Source organism: Lichenostomus cassidix, chromosome 5 (genome assembly GCF_008360975.1).
Source record: "Lichenostomus cassidix isolate B80296 chromosome 5, HeHo_3.0, whole genome shotgun sequence".
In the NCBI taxonomy this organism is placed as follows: Eukaryota; Metazoa; Chordata; class Aves; order Passeriformes; family Meliphagidae; genus Lichenostomus; species Lichenostomus cassidix.
This window is the reverse complement of record NC_139486.1, coordinates 4,733,522-4,754,081: the sequence shown is the minus strand read 5'-3', so window position 1 is coordinate 4,754,081 and position 20,560 is coordinate 4,733,522. Positions and strand designations below refer to the sequence as shown.

At 51.3% G+C, this 20,560-nt stretch overlaps 1 protein-coding gene across 1 annotated transcript in view; it reads right to left on the bottom strand.

The window, feature by feature from the left end:
* DAAM1 (dishevelled associated activator of morphogenesis 1) overlaps positions 1 to 6,013 on the bottom strand; it is an 89,619-nt gene extending 83,606 nt beyond the window's left edge. The window contains exon 1 of the mRNA XM_085061082.1: positions 5,814 to 6,013. The gene's annotated coding sequence lies outside the window, so the exon portion shown is untranslated. The remainder of the gene's footprint in view (positions 1 to 5,813) is intronic.
* Between the last annotated feature and the right edge of the window lie 14,547 nt (positions 6,014 to 20,560).

Genomic DNA, 20,560 nt, shown 5'->3' with positions numbered 1-20,560 from the left:
GCATAAAACTTTGTGGGTCTTTCCACACACCCCTGTGACCCACTGCACTCTCCCTCTTACACCCCAGACCTGAGTGGCTGCAGATCCCACCCCAGAACGATGCCCCTCTGCATCCCTCATTTTCACACTCCAGTTTTCTTTGATTTTAATAAGTACTGTCCTCTCCTCCCAGCCCAAGTGGTACAAAGCTCCCAGGTGCAGAGCACAGCCTGAGCTCCCCTGCCCTGCAGTTGTTTTCCTGTCCAAAAACAGTGTAAGGACTTTCCTGCTTGGTGACAGTCTGCCCTCAAATTCTTAACCACACATCCTCTGAGGATGCCCCACTCACTAGAAGGGGAAGGCAAGCTGATCCTCGCTCCTGTAAAACACTGAAGGAACCAACACCCTGCAGAGCCTTCCCCAAAAGCTGCCAAGCTCCACAGCTCAGTTTTGCATATTGGTACAGAGCCCAGCTGCTGGCGTTTCACACACCACCCCCCAGAGCCTGCCTCTGAATGGCACGATTTTGAATTGCTTCCTCCTGCCATACTGCCCCAAGGCAGGATCTGCCAGCAGCCCAGCCCATCGCCACGGGAAACAGGATGAAAGCCCCATGTGAAAGACGAGCAAGCAGCGAGCAAGAAACACCAGGAGATCCCCCTGCGCTCCCCTCTGCTCTCCTAGGGATGGGCACAGGTCAGGTGGATTAACTGCGTCCTTCCCCTCTCTTTATCTCACCGATCTCTGGCTGCTGCCAAGTTGTTTAGAGCTTTGGCATGGCTGCTTTCCACCCAGGGCCTGTGAAAAAGGGGATGAGGAGCCTCAGTGCAGAATTCCTGGCCACAATCCAAACCCAGAGGTCGGTAATTGGGTCACTGGGTTCAGCTTCTGAAAACCGTCCCTTCGGGAGGTGTGGTGAAAACAGCACAGTCCCCTCCACCAGACAGAGCCGGACGCTCCTCCGGCTCCTCCACCACACCCTCCACACCTCACTTCATTACCCTCTCATAAAAGCATGCAGTGGCACAGGGACAGAGCAGCCTGGACAGGGAGAGCCCAAATTTCCACGCAAGCTGCGTGCACGGGGGAGATATGATTCAGGTAAGCAGCACGTAGCTGAAAGCACATCGCTATGCAGTGCTCAGCCCCGGGAATGCAGAAGGGAAACATGAAGCCACTTGTCTGGTAGAGCAAATAACCCTTCAATCATCCGCCAGGCCCTGCCGGGGAGCTCTGGGTTGAGAAAGAGGAGGATGTCTCCAGCTAGCAATGCATCAGCTCTTACCAACCACAAGACGACACGCTGCTGCGTTTCCTCCGCGTCCAGAAGTGAGCTCCAAATAAAAATAATAAAAATCCGAGCAGCGGTGAAGCAAGTGGCACGTACTCCAGGAAGAGGTGAGGTTTGAAGAGCAGCCAGCATGAGCTCCAACCAGCACTGGCATGATGAGCAGCTGGTGGGTAAGAACACGCCTGTCCAACGCCGCCCTTCCAGTGGGTCGAGGCAATGTTTTGAACACAGTGTGTCAAGGCAACTTGGTCACCAGGAGCAGGACATCGAGAAACTTACTGAGTCACTGTCACACTGACTCACTAGTAAGTGTCTCTAGGCTGGGCCACCCAGTCCAGTTTGGCTGACTCAGGAAGGGACCGTGAGCAACCTCCTCACCCAGGTGCTCCAGGCAGCACAAACCTCCTCCATTTAACACATTTACAACAAAATCCCCCCAAAAAGGCTGGGGATTAACTCAGGAGGGAGCACAAACAGGATGGGGTAACCAGAGACTCACATGAGAGCACAGAGGTTGCTGCAGACCTGGGCACAGCATGGATCAGATGCCCTTGGGAATGACCCCACCCAGCCCCACCATGAGAAAAACACAGGCCAGATGTTCAGACAACTTCAGGCGTTAATTTGGTTAATTTGCTATAATTCAGGTGGCTGGTGTTCAGGCCACACCAATCATGGAACAAAGCGCTGTCAGCTCAGATCCTGAAACTCTTCAGTCAACTAACCACGTCCTCATGGTGTGCCAGGCCGCTTCTCTCATTTCCATCTCCTCTGGTTTTCTTCTCAGTGGCCACAAAGATCTGAAAGCTTTATGACTCACTGAGCTGAGATTTTCTATGCTACCCCAGAACTCCTGGTTCCTCAGTGTATTCCAAAACGTTATGACACGCCACAAGGACAGAAGATACCAAGTGCAAATGATCTCCTGAGAGGGCAGGAGGGTAAGCAGGCACCAGCACAGCTTTCCTCCCAGTTGAGGAAGAAAGAAAAGAAGAATTAAAGGCAAACAGGAGATCGCAACATGCATCTGGCAAGGGGCTGTGGAGCCTCTAATTTTTGCAATTAACAGAAAGTGTGAAATCACAGAATCACAGAATGGTTTGGCTGCAATGGACTTTAAAGACCATCTAGTTCCAACCCCTGTTCACTAGACATGGTTGCTCTAAGAAAACGTCATTAAGGATAAGGGAACTAATGCAATACCCAGAAGAGCTTCTGCTGGAATATTTAACTACTCTCCAAGCCTTTACTAGTTGTTCCTCTCATTCCCTAGAACGGTAAACACACAGAGTGAGTAAACCTATGCAACTTAGCATCTAAAATAACCAACACACAAGTCAGTATCAGGCATTTAGTATTTCTGCCCCAATTTACAGCCCTTTGCTCAGATCAGCTCTTTTTTTTTTTTTTTCAGCATGGTACCAACGTCTGTTGGGGTACATGAGTGAAAAGTACACATATCTTAAAAGGGAGAGGGGGTAAAAATTCAATGTGGACATGATTTGGATTTTATGGCATTCGGCTGCCACAACTTGCAAATAAACAGCTGTCCCAGCAGGTCCATGCAAGCTTAACAGCACAGCAGTAAAACACGAGGTTTTTCATCCCCTTTTAAAAGGGTTTTACTTAAATTAAAAAAATATATATTTTTATAGGAAAATAAATTGCAGGTTGAAGAATCCTAGTTAGGTCACACTCAATTCCAGCAGAACAAGCACATCCTGCTTCACATGGCCTCACCAGTCACTCCACGGCAGTGGCAGCTTTCTGAAGCCAAGTTAAGATATTTAATTACCAGCATCAAGTCAGAAACCAAAGCGTCCAACAAAATCCTCATTTGTGAGCGAAGCCTGCAGAAATGTCGTTGAGCAGGCTTTGGCAATCTCCAAAGCTGACAGCTGGATGCCCTGGCTTATCGACTGCTAGAGCACACGCGGAAAAAAAGCTCTGAATAGTTGCAGTGCCGAGCAAGCCTTCAAGGCAGCCCTGCCAGCCTCTCAAAAAGGCTCACAGAAATAGGCAAGCTGCATGTATTAATACTTCAGAGATAAAAGTGGCCGTGCAGGAGCAGCTCAGTGAGTGTTTTTGCAAGAGGATGGGCAGAAGACCACCCGCTCTGGGTGGTGCATCTGTCAGGGTGCCATGCAACCAGCACAGGTTATAAATGCACCAGGTAGGTTTGCAACCTGGGCATGTGGTGGGCTGCTCTAAGTGCATCAGCCAAGGACCTTTAGGGATGGACCCAGCAGGGATGGTCAGTGCAAGGAAACTTCAAAGCAGGAAGATGGAGAGAGGGGAGCCACGCTCCTGGCTGGCTGACAAACAGTATTTGTGGGAAGCCCAGCTGCCCAACAGCTCCAGGTCCCCACTGCCCTGGGCTCCTCAGCTGTGACATGACAGCGCGGGAAATAGAGGAGGAAGAAACCAAAACAAAGCACAGAAGCAGAGGGAGATAAACATGATCCAGTTAAACTGGCTGTCCCCAGGTCTTGCCTGTCCTCACCGGAGGAGCTGGCCTGCCGTGGCTGTCCCTTTCCTGCTCCCTCCTGCACCCCTGCCACAAACAAAGGGTCAGATAAGGAGCCAGCTCAGGTCAAGACCGGTTTGACTCCGTTTCAAGCCCAGGGGAGCGGATTCAGCGCTGATTTTACACCTCACCCATCCTGTTTGCCTTCCTGGGGCAGAGGCTAGGACACGGAGCAGGGTGCATGCCTGCCTGGCTGGACCCAAAAAATCCCGGGGCCATGTCAGGGCACCACCGGCACAGCCACACACCAGCTGAGCGCTGGCCAGAGCCAGGAAGCGTCACTGCTTCCTCCTGTCCCGGTGTCACACAACGTCGGGCGGTCAGAGATCATGGACTTTGGCTTTTGCTTCCTGCTCCTGACAGAGCAGAGGCAGGTCCCGGCATATGGCCATGGGGAGAGCAGGGCGAGTCACTCATTAATCGAGGAACGGCAAGGTGGATGTCTGACCCATAGGGCTGGGAGGGAAATGCACGCCAAAACAAACTCCAGTGCTCATGGAAAAAGGTCCAGATGCTGCAGGACCCGTTTACTCCTAATGGGACTCAAAGAGGGACAGGCAGGGAATGCCGATAGCTTTGGAATACACTGTTTTTTGGCAAGGGAGGATAACGAATTTGCACCGTGGTTCACCACTGAGGCACTAATACACACCAACACCCGATTTTGTGTGCAGTATCAGAATCAACCTCTAGAGAGGGAGAAAAAGGAAAACGCCAGCTTCTCCCTCTCCACACTGCCAGGAGAAGCTGGCTGGCATCTGCAGTACTCAGGCCTGGTCGAAACCACCAGAGCAGCCTGTGCCATGGGCTCCCCTCTCCCAGCACCTGGCAAAGGGGACTTGGCTGCACCCTCTGATCTTCCACCTGCCTCCGATTTCCACGGGGAGCCCCTCGCCCTCAGTTTGGCAGCACAGCCCTGTCGGTTCACGTGGCTTTTTCAGGAGACACATTATCATCCGTCTTTGCGTTAATTTAACCTTGATCACTTAAAGATGCAGAAAGATGTTTCATGCCAGCACCGGTGCAAGTGGCAGCGTGGCCACCCATGAGCATTGCAGACCCCAGGGACCAAACCCCACTGTTCAGTTTGTGCCAAGCAAAAGATCAGGATCCGACCACAGCCATCGCACACCAGTGGCAGTGGGTGCCAACCCCCGAGGCTCCATGCAGCAAGGGCATTGTCCCTCCTCCATGCAGACCCCTGACCACACTCTCCCAGAATTTTTGGGCATGTGCAGCCAATGACAGACCCGACCTCCCCACCTGGTGCCTGAGCCACACACCTGCTTGTAGCCAAGCCATAGCCCAACACCTGGGCACAATCCAAAATCCTACTCCCACCCCAGCTCCCACATCAAAGCATCAGCTGGACCAGAGCGCGCCTGCAGCAAAATGTGTGACACCAGCACCAGCGGCTTGGCACACACAGACGACGGGGCAGCCCCAAACTGCTGTGCCTCTGAGGAGGCACTCCGGGGCTGAGACCCCCCAAAGCCCGCGGGAACGCCACCAGGGGGGTCACATCGGTGGTGTGGGAGCCGCCGCAGGGGTGGGAGCCGCCGTGCTAGCCGGCGCCGGGGCCGCAGCAGCCTCCGGAGGCGTTGCCATGGAGAAGGCAGCGCAGCAGCAGCATCCCGCATCCCACGCCCCCGCGTGGGCGCCCCCTGCCCGGCGCCCCCGGCTGGGCACCGCCCGGGACATGCTGGGATCGGGGGACACGCCGGGAGCGGGGGACACGCCATGTCCCGGGGCGATGGCAGCGGGGCGGGCGCCGCGGGGCCCAGGCGCTCCCCCCGGGGCAACAGCTCCGCGCAGCGCCCGGGGCGGGGTGGGACGCGGGCTCGCCTCCCACCGCACGGCGGGGAAAAGGCAGAAAAGCTCCGACCCCCGCCCCGCTGCCGGCGCTCCCGACCCTCTCCCCAGCACGGCCGCGGGGTACGGGAGAAGGGCAACACCCCCCGCCAGAAGCCCCCCAAGCCGAAAGGGGAGGAGCGCCGAGGGGCTCGGAGGACTCACCGCAGCGCGGCCGCCGTTCCTGCCGGGGCGGAGGGCTCGCTCCCCGCGGTCCGGCCGCCGTTCCTGCCGGGGCGGAGGGCTCGCTCCCCGCGGTCCGGCCGCCGTTCCTGCCGGGGCGGAGGGCTCGCTCCCCGCGGTCCGCCCGCCGTACCTGCCGGCGCGGCGCTGCGCTGCGCGGCGCGGAGCCCGCCCGGCCCCTGCCCACAATGGGCCGCGCCCGCCCCGCCCGGCGCGCTGGCGTCACCGCCCGCCCGCCGCCGGGAGTTGTAGTGACGCGCGGGGCGGAGGCTCCGCAGCCGGTTGCCGTGCCGGTGGTGCTGCCGGGGGTGCTGCCGCTCCAGGGGCACCGCACCGAGGGTACCGCACCGGGAGTGCCGCACTGGGGATGCTGCAAAGGGTGTAGGGCACCGGGGCACCGCGCTGGTAGCGCTCCGGGACTGCTCCGGCACTGCCCGTGTGCGGAGAGGCGGAGGGCAAGCGGGAGGGTTCTGCTCCCGCCGAGCGGCGAAGATAAAGTTTCACCCGACTGGCGACACGGACACGCGGGATCTGTGCGGCAGCTGCCTGGCAGAGGCCTCCCAAGCTGCGGCATTCTCCGCTTGGATTTAAGAAATCAGTTTTCCAGGGGTTCCCATTTCACGTGAATCAGAGCAGCAATTGGATACACGGTTGGATTCCCATATGCATGGGAATAACCTCGCTGCATGAGATGGCAGGAGCAGTTAGTGCTCTTGGTGCAAATCAAAGCTCAGATCAAATTAATCGTGTGGAACATTTTACCTTAAGTAAACTTTTCTCTTTTTTTTTTCTGGATAAGAGGTCAAGCTATTTTCATCTTGTATGACTGGGGTTTTTTTCTCTCTTGGCAACAGCTATATGGGAAGGTCTGAAAGGCAGGAAGGGATTTACCGTGATTGTGTTTCATATGGAGTCTGCACAAAAATTGATACAGACACAAAGGAAAAGCCAGTGCTGGGAATGTAAAGAAAGAGCATCCTTAAAGGAGTTGCTGCCAAGGCGTGGAGTAAAATTATACAATCAAAAAAGGGCTTGGGTTGAAAGGGAGCTTCAAAATCATCTTGTTCTAAGCCTCCTGTTGTGGTCAGGGACACCTTCCACTAGACCATGTTCTCGTTGACCTTTTCCATCTGTGCCTTAGCTTTCCTGACCCCATCCCTACACATCCAAATCACACCACTGTACCTTTCCTAGGTCAACTGTCCCTGCTTCCACTGGCTGTGCATTTCCTTCTTACTCCTCAGTTTGAGGAGCAGGTTCTTTCTCAGCCATGCTGGTTTCCAGCCTACCTTGCTTGATTTCTTACACATTGGGTGTTGAAGCAATGGGAGGCGACAATAGGAGGCAGTTTTGGAATAAAAGGTGTCAAGGGCAAGTTATCTGGAGCAGCAAAGATACAACCAATACCCAATGATGGTGTTGTGAAACTGGTGGAACAAGAGGATGAACATATCTGTACCAAGGCAGAGCCAGCACAGGTTTTGGTGAGAGAAATTATAACTCACAAAATCTACCACAGTCCTTGATGGAGCCAAATATGTGGTGGAAAACAGAGATCTAATGGATATAAGAGATATTGATTTCCTAAAGGCTCTGACAAAATTGTTCATCAAAACATTTTGAGGGAAGTAAGGAGCCATGAAAAAAACCTCACTGGTTTATAGACAGAAACCACAAATGCCAGACTGGGATGGTCAGTCTGCACTGGAGCTATGAGATGGGGAGGTTCATGGAGATCTGAGCAGGGGTCTATGCTCAGCATTTTCATCAGTGATGTAGGCGTGGGGGTGGCTGGGGACATGGTGGTGGTTTCTGGTGACACTGAGCTGCTTGGAAAGGCCGATGGCACCAAACCGCAGCAGGACCTCAGGATGCTCAGTGACAAAATGACAGATGCAATTCAGTGGAGACAAATGTAAGTGATGAGCCTCAGAGGGAGCACTCCTAATGTCATGCACACAGCAATGGGCTCTGAACTGAAACCCCTCAGGAAAAGGATCATGGGTTATAACAAGGAATTTGATGAAAGCATCAACTCTTTGCTGAGCAGCAGTCAAGAAAGCAAATAGACGTATAGGAGTTAATGAGGTAAGAGGAAAAACTGCTGTACAGATTCCTGGTTTGCTCTCCTCTTGAATACTGTGAGCAGCTCAGGCCTCTGTTCTCACAAAAAAACCCCAGTGATTAAAGATAGGGAGCATTTTCACTGAGGTAACTGCTTAGGCCAGGACTATTCAATACACTATTTCTATACAAGCCTCAGGCTCAGGAAGTCCCTGAGCTGCATGCAGGCTGCTGCAGGCTTGGAGAGTTTATGGGAAAATATCCCTGAACACTTCTCATACCCTTGGCTTATCATACACCATTGGCTATGAGAGGATGCTGGGCAGGTCCTTGCATCTGACCCAGCACAGCTTTTCTTTCACTCTTCTATGCATCTCTTTTTTTTTTCCACAAAATGCCTTCCCAGTACCCTTCTTCCCACTCCCCTCCTCAAGGACTTTTGTTAACCATGTAGTGATGGTTTGATCTGGAAGCTCCCAGCCTGGGCAAGTGTCTGTGTAATGGTTGGCATCTGGAATTGCATCTTCCCCATCGAAACGGCTCAGCCATTTTCTTGTAATTGCCTCCTCGGAGCTTGTTTGGACGCTGCTTATCAAGCCCCATTGTGTTGCTTTCCTGCTTGTTTTTCCAACAGCCGCCTATTAAATTAAGCTCCTGTATTCAGACAGGAAAACCCAATAACCAGCTGCCCAGAGCCTCTCTGGATAAGTAGGACACATGTAATAGTCATCGTGTAAGACTGATGAGCATCCGGCCCCGAGAAGGGGAGAGCATGGGTACCAAGCCTGCCTGGAAAATAATCCCTGTAATGCCTTCTAACAGGAGGGGGTCGGCAGGGTTTGCTCATTGGGTGAAAAACTAAACCAGGACTTTCTCTGAGCTGAGGGAAAGAAAATGGGTTTCTTGTTCTAAAGCTGTAAGAATATACTTGGTAGTGTTCATCGTTAGCTGCTCACTAGACCCTATAAATGTTCTCAGAGATCAATCCATGTCAGATCAATATTGTCTTATCCCTGGGGGAGAGTTTTTACGTGTCTGTTCCAGCAAAACTTAAAAGGACATTCTTGATTCAACTGAAAGTAATGGAATATGGAACCCATCCCCTTACAAAAATTAAATAAAATTGATTTCGGAGGGAAAAAGCCCTCTCTTCTTGGGGTTATAATCTTTCACGTGGTGCAGATTATCTGCTCAGCAGAAAAACAGGCCACAGCTTTTACTTAATTGTTTCGGTCTAAAACAAAGAACAAAACCACTGTGTGAGCCCCTACCACCATCCCAATCCATTGGAGCTTACAGGAAGATTTCCATCACAGCAATCAGGGCTGGTTTTGGCTCAAAGGTAGGAGACAGCATTATTCTTTTTGCTCTTTGATATGAGGCTTTTAAAGTATGTAGAGGACCTTTAACGGTTCTGTACCTGGGCTGGGATATTCCGTGTGAAAACAAACCACACCCTAAACCAGCGTTATCTCCAGCAGCGCCCAGCCCAATCCCACCCCAGGATCCTCACCAGCTCCCTGCAGCTGGCAGGGGGAGGCAAAGCTTCAGCATAACATTTCATAGCCTCAAAAGGGAAAATAAACGCATTCCCAAGGCAGGACTCAGCTGGCTGGGAGTGTTAGCAAAGACTCAGTGGATTTAGGCCCTGATTCTGCAAAGTCCTTAAGCTTGTAAGGAATTTGTAATTTGCTTGTAAGCAAATTCCCATCCGCTTCAGTGGCATTTAATCACATGCACATAAGTGCTTTATGGCGTACCAGGGAGTTGTACCTTGGTGGAGGTGGGGATATTGAGCCCAAGCAACCAAATTCTTTTCCAGTGTGTTCAGAGAAGGGTAAAATCATGGAATCATATTACAGAATCATAGAATGGTTGGGGTTGGAAGGGATCTTAAAGATAATCTGATTCCAACAGCCCTGTCATGGGCAGGGACATCTTCCACTAGACCAGGTTTCTCAAGGCCCCACCCAGCCTGTCTTTCTAAGGAATAAAGAAAGTAAGAAAGAATTGGAGAGCAGACTGTGAGACTTACTGCAAACAGCTATAGCAAAGTCTTGCTCCAGCCCTGCCCCGTTGAAACTCACTCTCTTCTGGGAGGTGCTGGGAGAGCACAGCCTCTCCTGGCTGCTTCACCTGAAGGAACACCATGCCCTGTGTGAAACAGATGACTCAGATGGGTGCCAGAGAGACATAAACCACTTGCAGGTCTGCTGGGGGTGTAGGAAGCCCTAAATTATCTCAGTGCCTTGGCTAGGGCCTTCCACCCCACCCCTCTCTGTGTTCTTGGCGTTGCCTTCCTCCCCTCTCCACTGCTCCCCACAGCTGCCAGAAGCACCTTGCACTTCCCTCACCATCCATCCTCCCAGCTGTCTCCTGTGAGACACTGTACGTGTGGCCATGCCCTGGTTGGGATCATCTTGCTGGTACCTGGTGTGTCTTTGGCAGGCTCCTGACACACAGCTCCTGATTGCTCACACAGCCAAGGGTGAATCTTCCTCCCCAGATCCTCCTGCCAGTGCCAGGCTTCATCCACAGCCTTGTGCCAGCCTCAGATGCTGGGTCTGGGAGGAAATGTATTGTTCAGGGTGGGTTTTTAGGGCTCTAGCTCTTCCCCTCTAGACTCCAGAGCCCTGCTAGAAAACAAGCTGTTCCTTGTTTAGGATCCCTTGATTAGGGATCTATTACTTTGCCCAGGTCTTTTTTCTCCTCCTTATTCCTAGAGATGACTTTTCTTGCACTGAATTGCTATAGAAGGTACCAAACAAACAACAACAACAACAAAATTTCAAGGTAGACAGAGCAAATTCTCCATAGATGAAAGTTCAGTGCCCTGTTTTCTTCCTCACATCCATGGTTACTGATCTGAGCGCAGGGAAAGAATTGAGGAGAAGCATCCAGGGAAAAGGTGAGGCAGGAGGAAGAGGAGTGAAGGGCTGGGAGAGGGGTGTAAATCAGTGCCTCCCTCTCAAGGCCAGAGACTGCTGCAGATTTCCACCAGCTGTTGCTGGGGCTGTCAGAGAAGGGTTTAACAGGGATGTGTGCACACAGCCTACAGGGAGAGCTGCTTTTATTTGTTCACATCTAGCAGGGGTTGAATTTATTGCCTTTGCAGAGGGGCCAGCAAAAAGCCAGAGCATCACTTAAATCCAATTTAAAACCTCAGATTAAGGCTTTGCAGGAGGGGAAAACAGGGAGGTGGAAATGGCCTGGCCAGATCTGCCTCCATTGCTTGGGGGAGTGGGCTACAAACCCACATGGCCACAACAGCCAGGGAGACAAATGAGGCTGTTGTTTTATCAGTGGAGCATCCTTTGCTCCAGACCTGTAGCAGAGACAGAGTGAGGAAGTGCCAAGTCACCTTATGCTCATGATGAGCCTCCAGCCACTTATTTAAAACAGTTAAATCCCAGATCATCACATGGGTCCCAGCCCAATTCTGCCATCCATTAAGGAAAGAAGCTTATCTGAAGGAATTAGAAGCCCTCATCAAGGGCCCACCTGCATTTGGAATATCTTAAACCTCCTGATTTTTGACATGAATCAATCTTCTAGGCACCTATCTTACTTTTTAAAGATGCTCGAGCCAATTCTTGGCAGAATTTCTCCAGTGACTCAGCCAAGGTCACTCTTGGAGTCTGTGGTTGACCTGGAAATGCCTCATGGATACCCCAAGTCCTGGCTGAGCACATTAAATCACAAAACTGTCTCTGTCTTGCTCACTATTTTGGTACCCCTGATTTGTCCTGCATCATTAAATTTTTACAGCGCCTGACTCCAGATGACTTTAGGTTTGTGCCTTCTGTCTCCAGTAACTGCAGAGCTAAGAGGTTTTGTTCCTCCCAGCACAAGGGCTGGAATGTGAAGACTCAGCGACCAGCGCAGGCAGGAAAATTTCTCCCATTCCTGACAGCTGTGTTACTGGACATACGTGCTCCCAGTATCTTTCAGAGCATCAGTGTGGCTTTTACAGGTCCTGGTGCTGCATTTCTTTCTAATCAGCAGAATTCAGGACAGATCTGTTACAGCATTTGAACGATGGTGCAGTCAGCAGAGCAGCAGAATCCTGTTGCATCTCTGTCGAGAGATCACATCCTGCATGGATGGAGTGAGCACAGCACTGCTCCAGCCTCCCTACTCCATCACTGGGCACTCCTGGGGTGACATCAGCACCATGAGATCATCTCTCTTGACTGGCTATATTTTCTTACAGGTTTTCCCTGGAGGGCTTCTGGTTACTCTCTGGTTGCAGTTTCTCTGCTGCCAGGACTTCCGCAGGCTCGTGTTCCCTTTTCCATGGTACCCAGATGTTGCTCCACCCCAGGGTCTCCATCAGCTGTCAGAGCCACTGTGCTGGGAGTGTTTGTGATGGGGAAGGTGTTGCAGCCACCTCTGGCTGATCCAGGCTGTACCCACAGAAATAGCAGTACTGAAAACTTTTCCTGGCTGGGCATGGGGTTGGACACTGCAGGAAAGATCTTCTCTTTCCTCTGCTCAGCCTTTTCTCTGTTTGCCCAAGCACACAAACCTCTCCTCTTCCATCTACCTTACAGTGATTTTAGGTCCATGCACAAAGCTTTCACTGATATCCTGGCAGAACTGATGTCCTCAGTATCTAAAAGCAGCCCGTGGCTGGTGCTGCTCAGAGGTCCCAGACTCAGCTTGCAGCCTTGGAAGAGCACCACCTCCCTGGCACAGGAGGAGCCCCTAGGAGTGCAGGGATGAACAGCTGGGGGCATTAGATGCGGTAGTAGCAGCAGCCTCCCTGTATCACTGCCCCCGTGGTGATGGACCCTGAACATGTCCTCACTGTCCCAGATTGCTGGTGACAAAAGGGTGTTCCCAGACTGGCAGAGAGGGAAATCATGGTCACAACAACAACAGCAAGAGGGACCTCCCCAGTTGCAATCTCCTTAGTCACTGCTGGATTACCAACCCCGTTCTTATATTTTCCATGGGAGTGGCATGAGTAAGAGCTGACTCCTAGCTAGGGATGTCTGTTGCCTCCAGAAACCCTTAAGGAGAGGAAATGCTGGTGGGACTATCAGGCTGTTTAAATTTCAGCACACATCAGGGGAGTTGAGTGGTTGTGCAAGGAGTGGGATGGTGACTCAGCTACAGGACAGAGCCAGCCCAGAGGGACAGGATGGAGAAGATTGCCCCAAGCACTCCCCAAGGCAGTGTCACTAGGAGGAGATGGGCATGCACAGTTCAGCCTTTTCCACAATATCTGCAACACCTCAGTCCCTCCAGAGATTATATTTGGGACACGGACTTGCCTTGGAGAAGAGCCCCCAGCCCCTGCAGCAAACCCGGTCTGTTCATGGCTCTCCCTGTTTTGACCCATGGCAAGCTGGGGGTGAGATCAGGTCTTGGGGAAGTTTCAACATCTCCCAAATGCCAGTTTATGTATAATGGACAGCGTAAACGATGAGCATAGGGCTCAAACACACACCAGGTCTCACTGGTCTCCTGCAGCTCCCAGCCATGGGTATCCCAGGAGCCCCAAAACCCTGACTCCAATCTCCCCTGCAGCCAGCTGGGCTGTTGTGGTGCAGGAGGGACATGGCAGCCCCCCAACTCCCTCCAGGGCTGCCGTCAGGGTCTGCACCCAGACCCCAGGGCGATTCCCCTCCCTGTGGAGACCTGGGAAGGGCAGGAATGGGGAAGAAGAACTTTCCCACTTGGGCTAAGCCGATGGGAACGAAACCTTGCTCCCTCAGCCCTGACTGTCGAGGCGGTGGGAATCTGAGCTCAGCCCCTAGGCGACTTAATGGGCTTTTAAAAAACCCCTTTGTATTGGATCCATTCTTCTTCCCAAAGCTTGCTGGCCCCGCTCCAAGGGGAAACCTTTGATTCTACAAATACACCACAATTATCATCCCGAGGAGTCTCAGCTATCAGGCTCCCCGCCTCCAAAAGATCAGCAGGATGCCGGAGAGGTGCTTAAATCATTTCATCCTAAGAAAGCCTTGGGCTGTAACAACTTCCCTGTTGCTCGGGAAAAGCCACCCCTCTCCCAAGAGCTTGGCTCCATTTTTGTCCCAATGATACCGTCGCTAGTGGAGGCAGGGCTGGCAGCGCTGGGGAAACCAGGCCACTGGGCTTCCCGGTGATTTCATCAGTCCTGGGACCCAGCTCGTGGAGATTTATGAGCTCACAAGAATCTCGCCTTGGAGTTATCTCCCCCTCCCCGCTTTTTATGGCTGTGCAGGAGAGGATTCGGCGATATAGCCCTACTGGATACCGTAACAAGCTTGCTCTGTTTGACAATTGCAAATATTTTCCTCCAAGATTGCCCAGGTCCACGGGCAGGGGCTGTTCTCGGCAGCGTTGCCACCACCCAGCACCGGGAAACTCGACTTGGCACGGGGGAGACCCGAACCAAAAGCTTGCCAAGCACTGCATCCACTCCCTGACTCCATCCTTTGCTCACGACTCCCCTAAGCTCTTTTCCAGGTAGGTTTTTATTATTTTTAAATTGTTGTGGTTTGTTTTTTGGGTTTTGTGTCTTTTTTTTCCCCAGAAGTATTTTTATTTTCTTCAGGTAATACAAATCCTGCTCTTCTGCAGTGCTCTCCAGTCTAATGCTGGGATCTTTGAAGGAGCTAGGTGCTCCACTTCCAGCAGGAGTCCAGCGCTTCTCTCCTTGCAGAAATCCCCCTTTAAAGCACGTCATCAGTACTTTTCTGCAGCTGTTTTTCTTGGTAGTCTAAATAAAGCTTTCAAGTTAGGACTCCTTGATGTGAAGCCAGATTCAGAGGCTGTCAGTTCCTTTGTGTATCCTCAGCTTGTCCGGGGGTGTTTTGTTTTATTTTGGGATGGCTGTTTGCTACAAAGCTGTGCATTTAGCAGCCCATTCCTGCCCTATTCTAACTGCTTACCAGTGACAATGTAAGCGCCCAAGCACCACTGAGTTCGAACCCTTCAAGTCCTTTGCGCTGTGCCTGCCTTTCTGCGAGGGTAAAGGATTTTGCAAGCAGGAATTTGCTCTGGCAAATGGGAGGCTGAGCCAGCTCTGCCACCAGGAGGAATGTGGACCCATAGCCAGCTTAGGGACCCACACAGATCACTCCAGAAATCTACCAGCAAGCAACAGGCTGAAACCAAAAATCCGTTTCTACCCTTCATCAAAACCACTGCCGCTTACTTAGGATGCTCCAGGCATGATTCAACACTCATTATCTTCATTGAGCTGGAGATTAGGCTGCAATATTCCCAGATAATAGCTTTATTAGCTCTGTATTATTGTTTCTACATTATTTATTTACACTGCATCAAAAACACTCAAGGCTTTCACTGAAAAGTAACACCAGTTCAGCAGACAACATCTTACGCCGTGCTTTTTTATGGTAGCAAAGATCCTGTGTACAAGAAGCTATCCCAGGCCAAAAGTACCCTTGCCAATGAGGTCTTCTTGACTCAAGAAAGCTGTAGGTGTTATGGGTGCCCCACCAGATAGTGTGGAAAGGTAATTTTCTAGCATTTCAGCAGGAAATGGACTGTTGTGTCCTGTTACCTGCTGTGCTGGCTGTCAGGGCTGCTCCTGGCCAAGGGACAACTGACACTCATGGCACCAACTGGTACTCAAAGGCTCACCAGAGCCTTTTTCTTGAGCTCCCATGGCCTCCAGCCATCCATCCTGCCCCAGCACAGGCTGGCACCAATCCTCTCTTGGGCTGGTACAAGATTGCATTCTCCCTCCCTCTCTCCTGAAAAAGAAATTAGAGTGATTTAATGATAAATGCATGGGCTCTTGGCTTTGCCTTGCTCATCAGCCAAGACAGCACATGGGCCACTGCACACCTGTGGCAGCCCCGAGAACCAGTCCTGGGTACAAGGAGGTGGCCCCAGGAAGGGCTGCCTGGGAGGTCCTGCACGATGTGCTGGCGATGTTACCAAGCCCAGATTTTCCCCTGACTTGGTGCTGCAGAGGATGACTGTGGGGGATGACAGCAGATGAGTCTCCACTCACCTCTGCCCTATCCTTAATGACCTTGTCATGGAAAACAAGAGCTGACAACGTGACCCTCCCAACAACCAGCTCCTCTCTGGAATGCCAGGGACCTTTTCAGGAACAGGGTACTCAACTGTCTCAATTTTTTTCTAAGTGTTTCTCTATGCAATCAGAGCTGCTGAGGATCCTATTAGCACACCTCGCAGTCTGGATTAAAGGGACCCACATGATGCTGGGGGTTTTTTTTTGCTCACATTCTCCCCGTCAGCTCTTGGTACCCCTTGCTTCTGGAGCTGAGCACTGCCCTGCATGACACCTGACACACTCCCTAGGGAGGGAGCTCCAGGAATGTCCTGCCACCCACCTGAGTTCAGTAGGTGCAAAAGCAGAGCTGGAGACAGCCTCAAGAACATGCACGTTCTCGATAGCCCCAAATGGCCCTGCTCTCCCCAGTTCACTCCTGGAAGAAGGATTCCCACTCAGGGAGTGACTGCTGGTGATGTACCCACCACACAGATGCTGTGGCTCCCCAGTGAACCTGGCAGACGCTGGGAGCCAGCTTTGATGTGTATTTGTTTGCTATTTGAAACACTCTCTCCGGGAAAGGCTTGATCTAGAGGCTGTATATAAAAGCTGCTGTTGTTTTTATTGGGCTACCATCCATCTGTTTATAACACAGATGCCCTGAGTGATTCTGCTGGCGGGAAGTGGAGGTGAAGGGGCTCCTTTGGATGTGTTCAGAAATCATCTCTGCTTCCAGAGCTCCTTTTAGAGATATTTAACATCATCCATCTTTCAAGGCTCTCACAGCACTGCCACATCTCTGGGGTTTGGTATAAACACTCGAGTTCAGAGTCGGTGAGAGAGAGCAGAGCAGGTGGTGCAGTTACGAGATGTCCTGCGTCAGAAGTGGTGCAATTTGTAGCTGCTTGGAAACGCCCTGGCAGAGAAACAGGGGATCTGGGAGACGCACCTCTCCATTCCCGACCCAGCCCAGAGGCAGCCTGCCAGCCCCAGAGCACAGGCACGGAGCACTAATGGAGCTACATCACAAACTGCTCGTTTGCTTGCTGTTTGTACTCCGTATCAACCAGAGCTGTCTGCAAGAAGGTCTGGATAATATTTCCTTGTGTGTTCCACTTCAAATACCCAGCTCCAGCTTTCTGAAGCTGCTAGCAATGTACTGCCCTAGCACTGCCTCTAACTCAGCTCTAATTGCGGGCGGTCCGGACCCACTAGCTGCCGTCTGTCAGGTCGACTCCACCTCCGATGAATGGAGCTCCTCCTCCTCGGAGGGATCCGGAGGCGGTACTGAGCTCTGAGACCTTCCCCCTCTTCCAGAAAGTTCTGCTAAGTTATTGATTGGTTCTCGTCTGTTATACCCTCCCCTTAAAAAGTTTTATTTGTTCTCTGTTCTGTATATCTTCCCTCCGGTTATATTTTATTGGATATTGTCTGATGCTCCGCCCCGTTTTCCCCGACCTTAAAACCCCTTGTTACCCCCAAACTATCGGGGTTGTGCCCCTGATTGGTTTCTTTCCTGTATCTACGTTCCGTTCCCCCTAATAAAGGAGAACTTAAGGGAGACCCCGCTCCCGCGATCTCATCTCTTGTCCCGTTCCTACCGCGCCGCGCCTGCCGCCCTTCCGGGGCTGGTGTCCCCTCGCCGTGACAGAGCCACGGTCTCAGAGGCGACAGCCGAGCGGTGCCGGGACAGGCTGCCAGCCGCTGCGCCTTGTGCCAGAGAGCGAGCGCCCGAGGCTGAGGGCAGGGCAGATTTCCCGGGCGGATGAACCTCAACACTCTAGTCAGCCAGGAAGGGATGAATTTGTCCCTTCTTTTGAACCACAGAAGGGGAGTGTCCATCCCTTTCCCCACCTGTGGTACACCTGCCTACATCCCACCTTGGGATCTACTACTCAACAGCCACTGCCACCACCCAGCCCAGCTCCATCTGCTCCACCTCTCTCCCATATCCATCCCTTTCCTTTGGCCATGCCTTCCCTTGGTGCAGATATCCAGGAAGGCTGCACCGCAGCACAGGGAGTCCTGGCTCCCTTTGTGCCTCCTGCAGCTGCAGCTCCTGGGACTTGGACTGCAGCTGGATGACTTGTCCAAGCCCAAAGAGTGGGTCAGTGTCAGAGGAGGGATGTGCACATCCCTCCTGTGCTGTGCCTGCAGCCCAGCCTCGCAGTATGTGGAAAGCGCACAAACCGGACATTCAACTCACCACATTTTTGCACAAGGCCGGCCACGGCTGGGGCTGCCAGGGAGTTATCAGATGCTCTTGTGGCTCTGCAGAGAAGCCAGGATTCTAAGGGAAGGGTTACTGATTGCGTTTTGGCCCTGGGGAGCTGTGTTAGACAAACTGCTGTATAATCACTGCACAGTCCAGCCTGCAGAACAGCACTGTAATATTTTTCTCTTATCATCGTGCAGCTTTGGAAGCTCTTATTTGATCTCCTTTTTCCATGTGAATGTGTTCAAGAATGCAGCAGCCTCTGCCTGCAGAATAGTTCCTATTGTTCCCTTTGTTCATGTGTCTGGGCTGTTCCTCAGCCTCCTCTCTCCCTTCCTGCAAAGAGACACACTCTGCACGGTCAAAAAGTATCTTTACAACTTGATCTTAGATATGAACTCAGCCATGGGAAAGGCAGAGGGCATATTTTCCTGAATATTACAGCTTTTGGTAATGCAGAGGGGAGCATGCTAAAAGGTACCCAGAGCTCACATGGTGAATTAGCTGCTTTTAACTTCAACCAGCGTCTACTCACTAATGCCCAGCCTGCAAGCTGCTCAGAGCTAATGCTGAGAATGGATGGCATTGGATTGGGCATTTTTTGCTTATCTATCTCTTCCTCCTGAAGTGCTGGCCCTTTTAGTTTGGCTAAATCCACAGTAACACAGCAAATCAGCCTGGAAGAGAAACAAAGAATGTGAAGGCCATGAGAAATACAGATCTGCTTTTCAATTTTTTTATCCTGCTTTTTTTCTGATACAAAAGCTTATACATGCTTTTGTGCTGAAAACAGGCTGAAATTGACTTAGATATTAAAAGTATTTAACTTGGAGACTTCTTCTTGTGAGCGTGGAACTGAATTCTGTGCTTCACAAAACCAGGCCTCCAGCTTTGCAAAAATGTCTCTCCAATTTCTAGATCAGCCCTTTTCACTTCTCCTTCCAGACAGGTCTGCAGCAGGTTATCCTAACATGATCTGCACAATCTTTACACCCCATCGAGTGCACACTTTCAAAACAAACCTCAAACAAACCTCAGCTCCATCTGAAAACCCATCTCCTCTCCATCCTCCTTGTGGAGAACCCGTCGGAAAATGTCAAATTATACAAATGAGAACTTTGGCACAGCCGAGTTAGATCAGACTGAATTAGTCATCAGAGTTACTGCTGGAGGTTGTTAATCCGTCAGTGACTTCCAAGCAAATTATTTTTTATATTCTGTTTACAAAATAAGAGCATTGAGATTATTGGTTGAGCCTGGAGGTTGATGCATCACCAGCCATGGTAAAGCAAAGATGACACGGAGCTTGCCTGTGCACTGAGGAAGGTGTGCTCCTTCATTAAGCCTGAATCATCACTTCCATTAGGAGCAGGAGGCAAGGATGGCACCAGAGCCACTGGCTGCCACGGGGCAGTGGCCAGAACCTGCTGAGAGCCTGATCCTGCACTGCCTGTGGCTCACACAACTGGTGAGACAGGTTGGAAATCACTGGCTCAAGGCTGAATGCGTGCTTTGGCTTTCCCACCTGCCTCACTGGGAATTCCTCTAGAAATCCTCACTGGGAATTCCTCCTTAGACTGAATTTACGTGAGCAGGAGGCCAAATAGTTATTTAATTTTTTTTTTTTCAGGTCTTGTTACTTTTTTTGGTGCTGAATTAATCCAGGGAAATCACTTACTGCAGTTCAAGTCTCACGGATGTGCAGTGCTGTTAATCTTAGACTTCGTTGTAATTGTAAATTAAGCTTCCCCAAATCATGACATTTTTATTTGTTTAAGTAAGAGAAGTTGTGTCTTTTTATTGGGGTTTTGTGCTTTCAGGACATGTCATGGCTTTTTTCCCCTCCACATGTAGCAGCAGAAACAACCCCTTCTGCAGAAAATAAAACCTCTATCACAATAGCCTGACCTCAGAAACAGGAATTTAGAAAAACATCCCCTTTCTAAAGCCCCAACTCAAACCTTTGGACGTGGACAGTGTGGGTAGGTGCAGATATTTCTGTACTCAGGGACCAAGATCTTCCTACTCTGATCTAATTGCTCTGAGCTGTGGTATCTAAAACTGCCATTGCTAAGCACCCATTATGTGATCTGCAGAATGGGGAGGAAAGAAACCCCAAAGAGCAGCTGATTTTCAACATGGCCTCTCCTCTCTCTGCCTTGTGGCAAGACCTGTTCCCTGAGTGCAGAAAGCAGTAAAATGCTCCTGCCCAGCACTTCTGTTTTCAAGCAATGTCAAGGTGAAAGGTCCCCAAGTGAGGCCTGAGTGTCTCTTTCCTCTGCTCAGCTCACAAAGCAGGAGCAAAGAACAAACCTCCTTTCCTGTCTCTCCTACCTCCCTGAATCCCTTCTCATTAAGGAAAGAAAAGGTCAATATTGGTGGTGTTGAAATGAAGCACAAGGACCGAACTGCCTCCTGCGCCTGGTGCAGGGCGCTGAAAGAGCCAAGCGTGAAGCAACATTTTCCAGA